General features: G+C 40.2%; 1 pseudogene; it reads right to left on the bottom strand.

Moving 5' to 3' along the window:
• Positions 1-773: 773 nt before the first annotated feature.
• Positions 774-1,853, bottom strand: LOC127187212 (developmental pluripotency-associated protein 2-like; annotated as a pseudogene).
• Between the last annotated feature and the right edge of the window lie 9,040 nt (positions 1,854-10,893).

Here is a 10,893-nt window from a genome sequence, read left to right as displayed (position 1 = left end):
AGCCTGTTTTCTTATAGACCAAGACCCAGGGTTGGCACCACCCACAATGGGCTGGACCCTCCACCATCAATCACTAATTAAAAACATGCTCTACAGGCTTGTCTACAGCCTGATCTTATGGAAGCATTTATTAATAGTAGTAGTAGTAGTAGTAGTAGTAGTAGTAGTAGTAGTATTTCTTACATGCATATTGCTAGGTAAAAGCCAATCTGAAAGGTAGCATATTGTGATTTGAAATGCACAGCATCCTAGACACTCATCAGCACCCATAGAATGTCTACACAAGCAATGAACTCTATCCTGCAGTCAGTCATCTCAATACCAGCTAGGCATTGGTGCAGGTATGTAATCTCAACACTTAAGAGGACCACCACAAGTTACAGCTTGCCTGGTCTACATAGAAATCCTAGGCCAGCTACAGTTACTACATGTTAAGCCTTACTTAAGAAAAGAAAGATTACTTTCTGCTTTCCTAATTTGAAACTGCTCACCCACCAAAAATCAAAACAAACAAAAAAACTATGAAAAAAAAAAGTACGGTAGGGCCTGGAGAGACGGCTCAGTGGTTAAGAGCGCCACCTGCTCTTTAAGAGGTTCTGAGTTCAATTCCCAGCAACCACATGATGGCTCACAACCATCTATAATGAGATCTGCTGCCCTCTTCTGTAAAGCACTCATATGCAATAAATAAAATAAATCTTTAAAAGTACAATAATACAAATCCGTTAAAACAAACTACTTCCTAGATAGCAAAGCATTTAACAAGTCCATGAGGAGATGCTGAAAATGTTAGGATTTGGCAGGGTGGGACAGATGGGTATTGCTTTGTATATAGACTCTCCACTGGGTAGAGACAGGAAGAAGGACTTCGTAAGACTAATGTCCAGGTTGGGTTTTTGTTGTTTTTGTTTGTTTGGAGTTTCTTGGCATTATAGGGAGCACAGAATGTTTCTCTTTGCTTCTTCCATTCCCCTCAGACCCCTCAGATCAAAACAAAACCTTGACATTGTCAAAGGTGGCAAATTTAGGGGTAACGTATTGTAGTTCTTTGCACAGTTTCTCTTTCTTGTTCTTGTAAACTTTGCCATCATCTTCTTACTGCTTTGAATGCATTGAAGGCGTAGCATATTATCTTCCACTCCTGGGGATGGGAAAACACAGGCTAGTAACAGGAGGAGAGAAATCATCCTTTGGGGAGTGTCTGGAACCCAGGTATGACCAGCATGAAATTGCAGGCAACCCCAGCCCTTCCTGTCTGCAGGAAGGTGTGTGCCTTGGACAATACGCCCTCTGCAGCCAAAGTCTTGAGGCAGAAAGGCCGCTACAGAAGCGGGAAGGGGGAAGAGGATGGCGATTCACAGCCTTAGACTGAACAGCTCTCATCACAATTCTTCCCCAGGCTGCAAACATGGACTCCTGAGCTGAACTTATAACTTCCACTATACCACTCTCCTTTTGCTTCCTACTCTTGCAGCTTTCTTGAGACCTGGGTCTTCTGGTACCTACCTTGGGTTTCTTGGGAACCAGCTTCATTCTGTCCTCAAAAGATGTGTCATAGGAATATGACATTTTTGTTTAGAATATGACTGTCTCTGGAGTCTCAAATAAACCTCAACTTTCTTCCCACTGCACTTGTTATGTTAATGACACCAGTCTTGAAGCATATTTGGGATACATCATTAATAGGAGGCAAGCGGGCTGTCAGAGGGGCCTCTGAGCTGGGTTTTCTAGAGGATTCGATTTCCTTAGAAGTTGGCAGAGGGGAGCTTGGTGCTATGAGGACTATGGTAGAAGAAACATTTGATTTCATAGGATGTTCTGTGACAGGTAACTGGGACCAGCATTAAAACCACAGTTCTGCTGTATGTAGCTTGTTTTATATGTGTGTAATAAAATAAATGTATTTTTAAAAATTAAAAGCTGGGCGTGGTGGCACACGCCTTTAATCCCAGCACATGGAAGGCAGAGGCAGGTGGATTGCTGTCAGTTCGAGGCAGCCTGGTCTACAAAGTGAGTCTAGGACAGCCAAGGCTATAGAGAAACACTGTCTCGAAAAACAAAAACAAAAGAAAAAATTAAATAAGCAATAAAGTAAAAGGAGGGGGGAAAAAAAGCACACTCCTCAATGAATTCTTCCTCATAGTAGTTCTTATCATAAATGTCCCAGCTGGCATGTGACATTTTCAGGCAGTCTTGGAAGAAGGCAAAGGATCAAAGATATGGACGCCTGTAGCTCACTGCTGTTAACCTGGAGACATTTTTTTAATCGAAGTTCCCTCTTCTCAGATACCTTTAGCTTGTGTTAACTTGACACAAAACTAGCCAGCACACTAAGGTATAAGCCATTACAAATGTGACCTTATGTCCAGTTTCTCTCGCCTGACTCCTTTCTTTGAAATTACCATATTTAGATTATCAAGTTAAGATATTTTATTTTACAAAATATTGGCACTAAAACTTTTCAATAATAAGTTTTAAAAGCACCCCAGGGCCACAAATATAACTGAGAGCTTGCCTCAAGCCTAATCTTTCACACTCATACACATTTAACATTCTGAGCCTAAACATTCTCTCTCCTAAATATATTACTTGCACTATTCCTAATTATCTCTATCTTCCTGTTAAGATGCTTATTCTTAATTTCCCAGATAACCTGTTATTCTGTGCACTATAAACTCCAGGATCATGGCTGAGCCCTGGCTTTTTAGTGATGAATCCATGGAATTACCCACTATACAAGATTCTGTGCCATGCTCCAAATTCTACTGGCATACTCTGGTTATGGTAATAATTTAGGACCAAAGTCCTATCATCCTTAGTCCTGCCGTCTTTCCCAATTGCAAAACAACGTAAAGTAGCTATTTCCAAACAAAAGAAAGGAAAATAAAAACTTCTCTGCAAGTCAGACGCCTTGGGTCATATTTGTCACCATACTGCCAAACACCCTCAAATGCTCACTGCTGGGGAAAACTTCTGAAATTTTGGTTAAAGGAAAGGTGAAATGGGTTGCTTGGAAAGAATCTAAAAAAAAATACTCAACTGCTTCATGTTCTTAATTAGGGTTTCTAGGCTCAATTATATTTTGTCCTAAGTTGAACTTCCAAGAGACAAATATAGGACTGGAGAGATGGTCCAAGAGCACTTGATTGCTCACTCTTTTGGTTTTAAGACAGGGTCTCTCTACATAGCCCTGGTGTCTGGAACTTATTATGTAGATCAGGCTGGCCTTGAACTCATATAACTCTGCTTGCCTCTGCTGCCCCTCCTGTCCCAACCCCACCCCTAAAACCCATTGCTGGTTTGAAAGGCATGCACCACCACATCTGGCACAAGAGCACTTGTTTTTGCAAAGGACCTAGGCTATGTTCTGTTTTGCACACCAGCACCCAGAACCTCTGAGGGCACCTAGCACATATGTGGTATACATACATGTAGGCAAAACATTGATACACACACACACAAAAATAAAAAATCTTGAGAAAAAAATCAGATAACTACTCCTGAATAATATCTGCAAAAATAAAACAGGATTGCCCAAGAGCCAGGATCAAACTAAAAGAAATCATAATCTCAAACTCTGGCCTAGGAGTTTGAGGCTTCTTCCTATGGGTGCACATGACTATGGAGCAACATGCCCTCATGCATACGCCCTGCAGGAGCTGCTGCAACTGCACTCACCTCTCACAAAGGATATACTATCAGTACACAGTAAGATCCAGAGACATTGCTATAGGCATGCCATTGACTTCAAATTATGAAAAAGCATTACATTTGCAATTTGCAACTGTGTCAACTGTTATTACTAATCATCATAAGTAGCAATAGATACACTATTTGTGCATATACTAAGTTAAATTTGATTGGTGCGTCCTTTTAGGGTTATTGTACTTCCTTTCTCCTCTTAAAGTTTTAGCTCTTTGTATTTTACCTAGATCCATACCACAGGAAACTGAGACAGGTAGTGGAGGCAAAGAATTGTGTTAGAAGGCACTCTCCCTCATCCCACTTACAAAGTGGGCCTTTTCCTCCTCACCTGCAAGGGGGCTAACTACTCTAGGAAACAGCTGGGGTTGCCAGTGTTGAAGACCTTTTCTCTCTGAGTCCCATTCTGCCCTACCCCCCAAAAGATCTGTTCTCTGCTTCTAGAATCCTCCACACAGCAAACAGAAACCACAACAGTACATTGATCTCTCATGTTTAATTGCTGTGTGCACAGTGGGCCTAAGAACACACAGCTAGCTCCTAGTGGCCAGCTTTCATCCTGAATTGGCTTTGTAACTACAAAAATGATACTCTTCACGGTCCCACTGAAACAGAGAGCAAGTAATCTGTTCACACATCATGGGGAGAGAAGAAGTACAAGGTCACTATTACAGTTGTCTGTGGCTCATCTCCTCTACAGAATGACATCCAAGCTCTGAAACTTTTCTGAATTACGGTGCTCCTCGGGAACTAGGACAGAATTCCAGAGTTTTGTGTTACTGTCTCTAATTTCTGCTGCTTCATCCTGTGATTTAGAACCCCTCAAGCTGATGTGCAGCAGTACATTTCACACACATCACATCAAGGTTACTGGTCTCCAGGCCTTCATGCCCTAAGTAGGAAATGGTCAAAAACTCTTGAGTCCTCAGTCCCACTTACTGTCCCAGACAGCGACCCAGCAGAGCTCATCCTAGAGTGAGGAGTGTATCCTACATCTGTACGCACTTCAAGCTGGACTATCATTGCTTCAGTGACTCAGTGATATACTGGGGAGAAGTCATGAGCTACGTGGGGGTAGGGGTAGGAGGTGTGAGAACCTTCTACTCACTTGAAAGCAAGATGAGTTTATTTGAATGGCAACTATGACACACACAAGTGATAACTGTTTAGTATATTAGACAGATAATGATCGACACCTGTAGTTTCCTGTCCTCTGTGGGTCATGAGCGCATCTTAATACAAGTCTGAGAAGCACAAGACAACACTTGGTGGAAATCAGCTGCCCCTTCACCTTTGGTCCTTCACTCTTCTGACACATGCTTTTCCTCAGTCTTTAGCACTAACAAAGACTGTAACCCCCTCTGCCCACCTTTTAGATCTGGGGATAACAGAAATCCAGCTGTATCTTATGATTATTTACTATACTTTTAAGACACCATTGAGACTCAACCAAGGCCCTGCTCTTGCTCAAGACAGCAACTGAAAAACTGGCTCTCAACCTAGGACAGGCCTCTTGCCCAGAGCCTCATTCCCATGGACGGACTCTTTGCAAGTGTGGAGCGTTATCCTTCAGACCACCTGAACGTCAAAGATCACAGTGACCTCATCCACTTGCAAGACAGCTACTATGCACTCTTTATTTAGGATCTGCCCTTGTGTTACCTGCAACTAATGAGATGGACAAGTTGATGCCATTTCCAAGCCGTCCTCGGTTCCTGTTTGGTTGGAGCCAGAATTAAGCTGTAAAATGAAGATGCTAAAGATAAACGTAAGTACTTAAAACCACATCCAGCAACTGCTACCTAATCATCACCACAAACACAAAAACGACTTACTCCTGTTTCCTAGGTAAGAAGCCTTAAGTTCAAAATATGTAGATAACTTAGCTAATCACACATGATTTTAACCTGATTAAGTAATGCTTTTAACCCTAAGATACAATTTTCATAGGGCTGGGCTGTTTCACTACTCATTCCTTAAGCCTAGATTGCAGTGGCTCTGAATTTCTTGCCACAGTTCTATGTCCCATCAGCCGACTGAAAAAAACACCCAGCTGTCTATTATTAAAGCTAGCCATGATGACTTTGCCTCCGATCACCTCTGACCCTCCTAGGCATACTGTGTTCCCAGAGGGTACCGTGGGAAACAGGATGATCTGAGATGGAGATCAGCACTTTGGAGGCTGATTAGGAAATGTTCTTCGGGAGTTGGGCTATGATGAGAGAAGCTGCGGTAAGATGTAGTGCCAACGAAGGTTCAGCCAACCCATGAGGACTTCTGGTCTTACGAGACTGGGGAAAGTGCAGCCAGGCCTTTACTTCCATACCAAGCAGGCTTTGAGTCTGCGCCGCCCTGGGAGAAAGTGTAACCCTGTGCAAACCAGTTCTTCCAGGTGCCCGCACATCCTAAGGAGCTGCTCACTAAGTGCCAAGAGCACTCCCAGCTCTCATCAGGGCAGCACTAAGCCCACATTCATGGAGAAGGAAAAAATCCTTTCTTTTGCTGTTTGTGTGAGCTTTTGTCCCTAACATAAGCACATACACATGAGTCTAAAAGCTCTAACACCAATGTTTTTAAGAATTTTATTTAAAGAGATGCTGAGATAAATTCCATTTAAATTGCTTTTATTACCTATGTATAAAAGGCTTTCTGGGGATAGGCCCTTTTTCATGCATCCCACCAGGGCAAACGTGCCTTCTATAGGTCTAACTACTCACTACCCCTTAACTATTTCTATGTTCTCAAGCCTCCTTCAGGACTTGAAGATTGCCATGTGCTCAAAGAATACAGGTATCCTGCAAACCTTCCAACTCTTTCTCCTTCCTTTGGCTTCTATGAATTTATATTAGTTTTGATGCTACGGCAAAGTCCGTTTTCTTCTGCAGTGCCAGCCACAAATATCTGGCACACTTGGGTGCTCTTCTGGTTGGTGTTTTGATGCTAGCAAATATTTTACACACACACACACACACACACACACACACACACACACACACTTTTAAAATTTAAAGCTCTATTGTCTATTCCCATTCAAATGGTGCAGTACCACTTTTCTATGGAAGTCGTTCTATATTACTAATAGCTAACACTTAGTTACTATGTATTAGGTGACCAATAAACATTATGCCATTTATTTTGTTTTAGTTTTTCTTTTTAAAGACCTTATTATAAACGGTTGTGAGCCAACATGTGGTTGCTGGGAATTGAACTCATGACCTTTGGAAGAGCAGTCCGTGCTCTTACCCTCTGAGCCATCTCTCCAGCCCCCATTATGCCATTTATTCTCCGTAACTTTATCACAGTTTTCACCAAAGTTCAGAACCATTATGGACTTTGCCTGGAATCATGAAGATAAACTTTCAATGTTCACCTTTAGTTCCTAATATGAAGAAAAATAATTATCACACAATTCAAAACATAATGCTCACATTCATATCCATGTATTTCATTTCCCATTTATAAGCTATAGAGTAGACTTAGCTAAAGACAAATTTAAAATCTGTTTACATTTTCTAGTTAAGTCAATACTTGATGGGTTTAAGTTTTGTAATTGCATTCATAGTAAAAGCAGGTATTCATGACGACTATGCAATCACAGGTTATAGCCAGTCTGGAGCAGAGCAGGATCTAAGGCAGCAAGTTTAAATTTAAGGCAATAGGTTCAGCTCTCTTAAAAATGTTCTAAACTATTAGCAATCACAAGAAACCTGGCCCTCAAGATGACAGTGACCAATTCATTACATATTAGGGCACTAAATTGCAAGTATAAACAAACTTTAGTTAATTACATTTTATCTTAAATCAACCTGGGAGACTTCATGCATCCACAGAACTTAACAAATACAAGAGTTTCCTTAAGATGTCAGTACTTTCTTTTTCCTCTTTTCTTTTTGGTTTCTCAAGATAGGGTTTCTCTGTATTGGCTTTGGCTGCCTGGACTTGCTTTTTAGGCCAGGATGGCCTCAAACTCACAGCAACCCGCCTGCCTCTGCCTCTGAGTGCTGGGACTAAAGGCATGTGCCGCAACACTCGGCCGTCAGTACTTTCTTAATGCAGTTATGAACTAGAATAACCTGCATTTTTACCACCTCTCACTTTAACTGTGAAATCATTTAAATCCCAAAAAGTAAGACTTATGAATGCCTACTTGAAAGGAAAATGTTGGAGGCCGGGCGTGGTGGCGCACGCCTTTAATCCCAGCACTCGGGAGGCAGAGGCAGGCGGATCGCTGTGAGTTCGAGGCCAGCCTGGTCTACAAAGTGAGTCCAGGACAGTCAAGGCTACACAGAGAAACCCTGTCTCGAAAAACCAAACCAAAAAAGAAAAAAAAAAAAGAAAAGAAAGGAAAATGTTGGGTTTAGCAGGAACTTCTGGGGCGGGGTGGGGGGTGGATTAGTTCATACAACCTGACTTTATAAAACATGTCTATGAAATGAAGTATCAAATATATGCAAACTTTGCAGTTATATGTGACCAAATAAGGGCACACATTTCATAGAAGGCAAATATTACTAGAGTGCATGTACTACTCTCAGTCAAGTCTCTTAAAGCAGTCTTAAGAAGCTTCAAGTTGTTTCACTATGTAACATACCCAGTAGCCCTTTCACTAGGCTATATTTATGAAAAAGTCTATTCTCAGGAGACTGAAGTATTAAGATGCATTTGTACAGCAAAGTACTAGCTATGAAAATCCACCATAACTCGAAGTACACCTCTTCTTAGCATTAAAAAAATTTTTTTAATATATTGGTAATTATTTATTTTACCATAACCCCTATACTGTATAAAATTTTAAGGTAGTAGAAAATACATCTCGGTGCTTCTACTTTTGTCACACAAAAATTAAACACCAAGTTGCTGCCAATTGAACTTGCTGAAAGCTCACAAAAGGTTGTAGCACGCCAAATGCTCTTCTGGGCGGCAGCCTCTTCATGGCCGCCTTTTAATGCAGCACAGCTAACCAATGACCAGCGAGGATGGAGCGACGGTCCATGAAGATAGATAAGCTACGTTGTCGAATTACCATTTGCCTTTAGCCTCATCTGCTTTTTAATTTCGAAGGGAAATTATTTCAAATTAATCTAAAACTGTTGAACCTAATGCTACAGGTGTTGTTAACGCTTACAGGGTGTTAACTGTCTCAGAATCCAGTCTCTGGCACTTATCCTTATAGATGTTGTTTGTTTTACTTTGTTGGGTTTGTTTGTTTCCTTTTGTAAACACTGAAGCGGAGCAGGATCAAACTGACTTTCGACCAATTCTTGTGAGAAAATTAAATTGGTAGTTATTTATGCTTTTATATTTGTGCTATATGCTGAGATTTTTTTAAATCGTATTTTTAAAATGTTGTTTATAAAATATATCGTCAAGGTCTGGACACCAACTGCATCACATTTCTGGTTCTCATTTACACTGAGCTTATGAAGCATTCAGACCCAGGTACAACATGAACTCAGTCAGACACCCCACACTGCAACAAGGAACAAAGCCCGGTCACAAGCTTCACATTGTGAAGAACAGGACATCTAGGAGGGTGACAGAACTTAGCAGCCACACTCCACACAGCTCATCTCATCCTCCCACTGACATCAGTTCCTCAAATATAAAAACATGGGTAACTACCGATTTAAGTTTCTTACAAGAACTGGTCAAAAAGCCCATTCAATCCTGCTCCACTTTAGTGTTTACAAAAGGACAAAATATTACTTATAAAGGAGGCACTATACAAACAGTAAAGGTAAACTGTCTTAGGAATCAGTTGCTAGGAGCAAGGACAAAAAGTAAACTACTTTCAGTTAATGAATGCTTAAGAATGTTCTCCCTGGTACTGGTCTCTCAGCTGACTAACTTGAGTACATTTAGCAATCAAGTTTGTAATTTTATTTTCAAATCTACTTTGTCAGAATACAAAGTACAGAGATAACAACTATACTATTCCTTCCAAATAACCCTTGATTGTTTTTGTTGTTTGTTTGCTTTTTGATTATCTGAAACCAAACTATAGAGTGCACACAGCTGTATCTTAAAGAAAAATGCAAACACAACTTAACCATACTTTATTTGACTGTATCTTTTTCAGACAGCTTGCACATTTCAAATCCCATTAAATCTCTCTCTCCAAAAGGATAGGGGTCAACAGGAGAAGATTATGCAGCAATATGCCCAGTCATTAAACAGCAGTCCAATATTTTTGAGATACACATGATAGTTCATAGATACTCAAATCAAATGTGATGGCAATATAACTTATGGTTATGTTTTTACAAACCTGAAAGCCCTGGACATTACAGCACTCATCCTAGTGATGTAGAAGTGTACTGAAAAGTAACTGGTATACTACCAACCTGATTTCCTCTATGCTCCTGGGAAGTGATAAACCTGAAAATTTTTAGACACCATAATAAATATACACACCCAGTCAATACCTTAACACAGGGCACGGTAAGAGTTCAAACAAGACAAACTCCTTTACAAAGATCTGTCTCATGTGTGTTTAAGGTAATTTGGAGAAGAGGCAGAAAATGTTAAAAATCAATTTTACTACTAATTTTCTTATGTTGCTGGCTTCAATGTCAAACACTAATGTGTTTTATGATCTGTGGACTCTGATTATTAAGTAGTTTCATGTCAATGTACGGGAAATTATAATCAGCTCATACATCAAGACTGGTAGCATACCTGTTAGCTTTCTTCAATACTAACATATATAGCTTCACGATAGCATGTATTAAATGTTCAGCAGTATCAACTGCTAAACCAGTGTCAGTGGATAGTACAGTCAGTCTTAAAGAGGCAGCACCCTACTAAAAGAAAGTTGCACCAATTTTGCTCAGTTTTAGCCAAGTGAACCCACTGTCAATTATAAATGGAACCACTTTAAGTTGACATAAGAAAAATGAAAGCCTAATATCAAATTAAGGTTTGAAATTATTTCAACTTGGAAAGTTTTAATTTTGTTACTAGGTTATCAAACTAGAGGTTAAAATTGTAGGGAAAAAAAGGTCAAGTAATTAAAAACATCAAAGTATACACTGATACTCAACATATATCCATCTATTGAGCAGTACTGTCATGATCAAATATTTCAGTCACATAGTTAGGGTCATGTTAACAAATCATCAGACAATCAGTTCAGTTAATTCAGCAATTCTGAAGTTAAGGGTAGTAGTGATACTTTCATTGACAACCTAG

The sequence above is a fragment of the Acomys russatus genome, chromosome 3, assembly GCF_903995435.1.
Source record: "Acomys russatus chromosome 3, mAcoRus1.1, whole genome shotgun sequence".
In the NCBI taxonomy this organism is placed as follows: Eukaryota; Metazoa; Chordata; class Mammalia; order Rodentia; family Muridae; genus Acomys; species Acomys russatus.
This window is presented reverse-complemented; position numbering and strand designations above follow the sequence as displayed.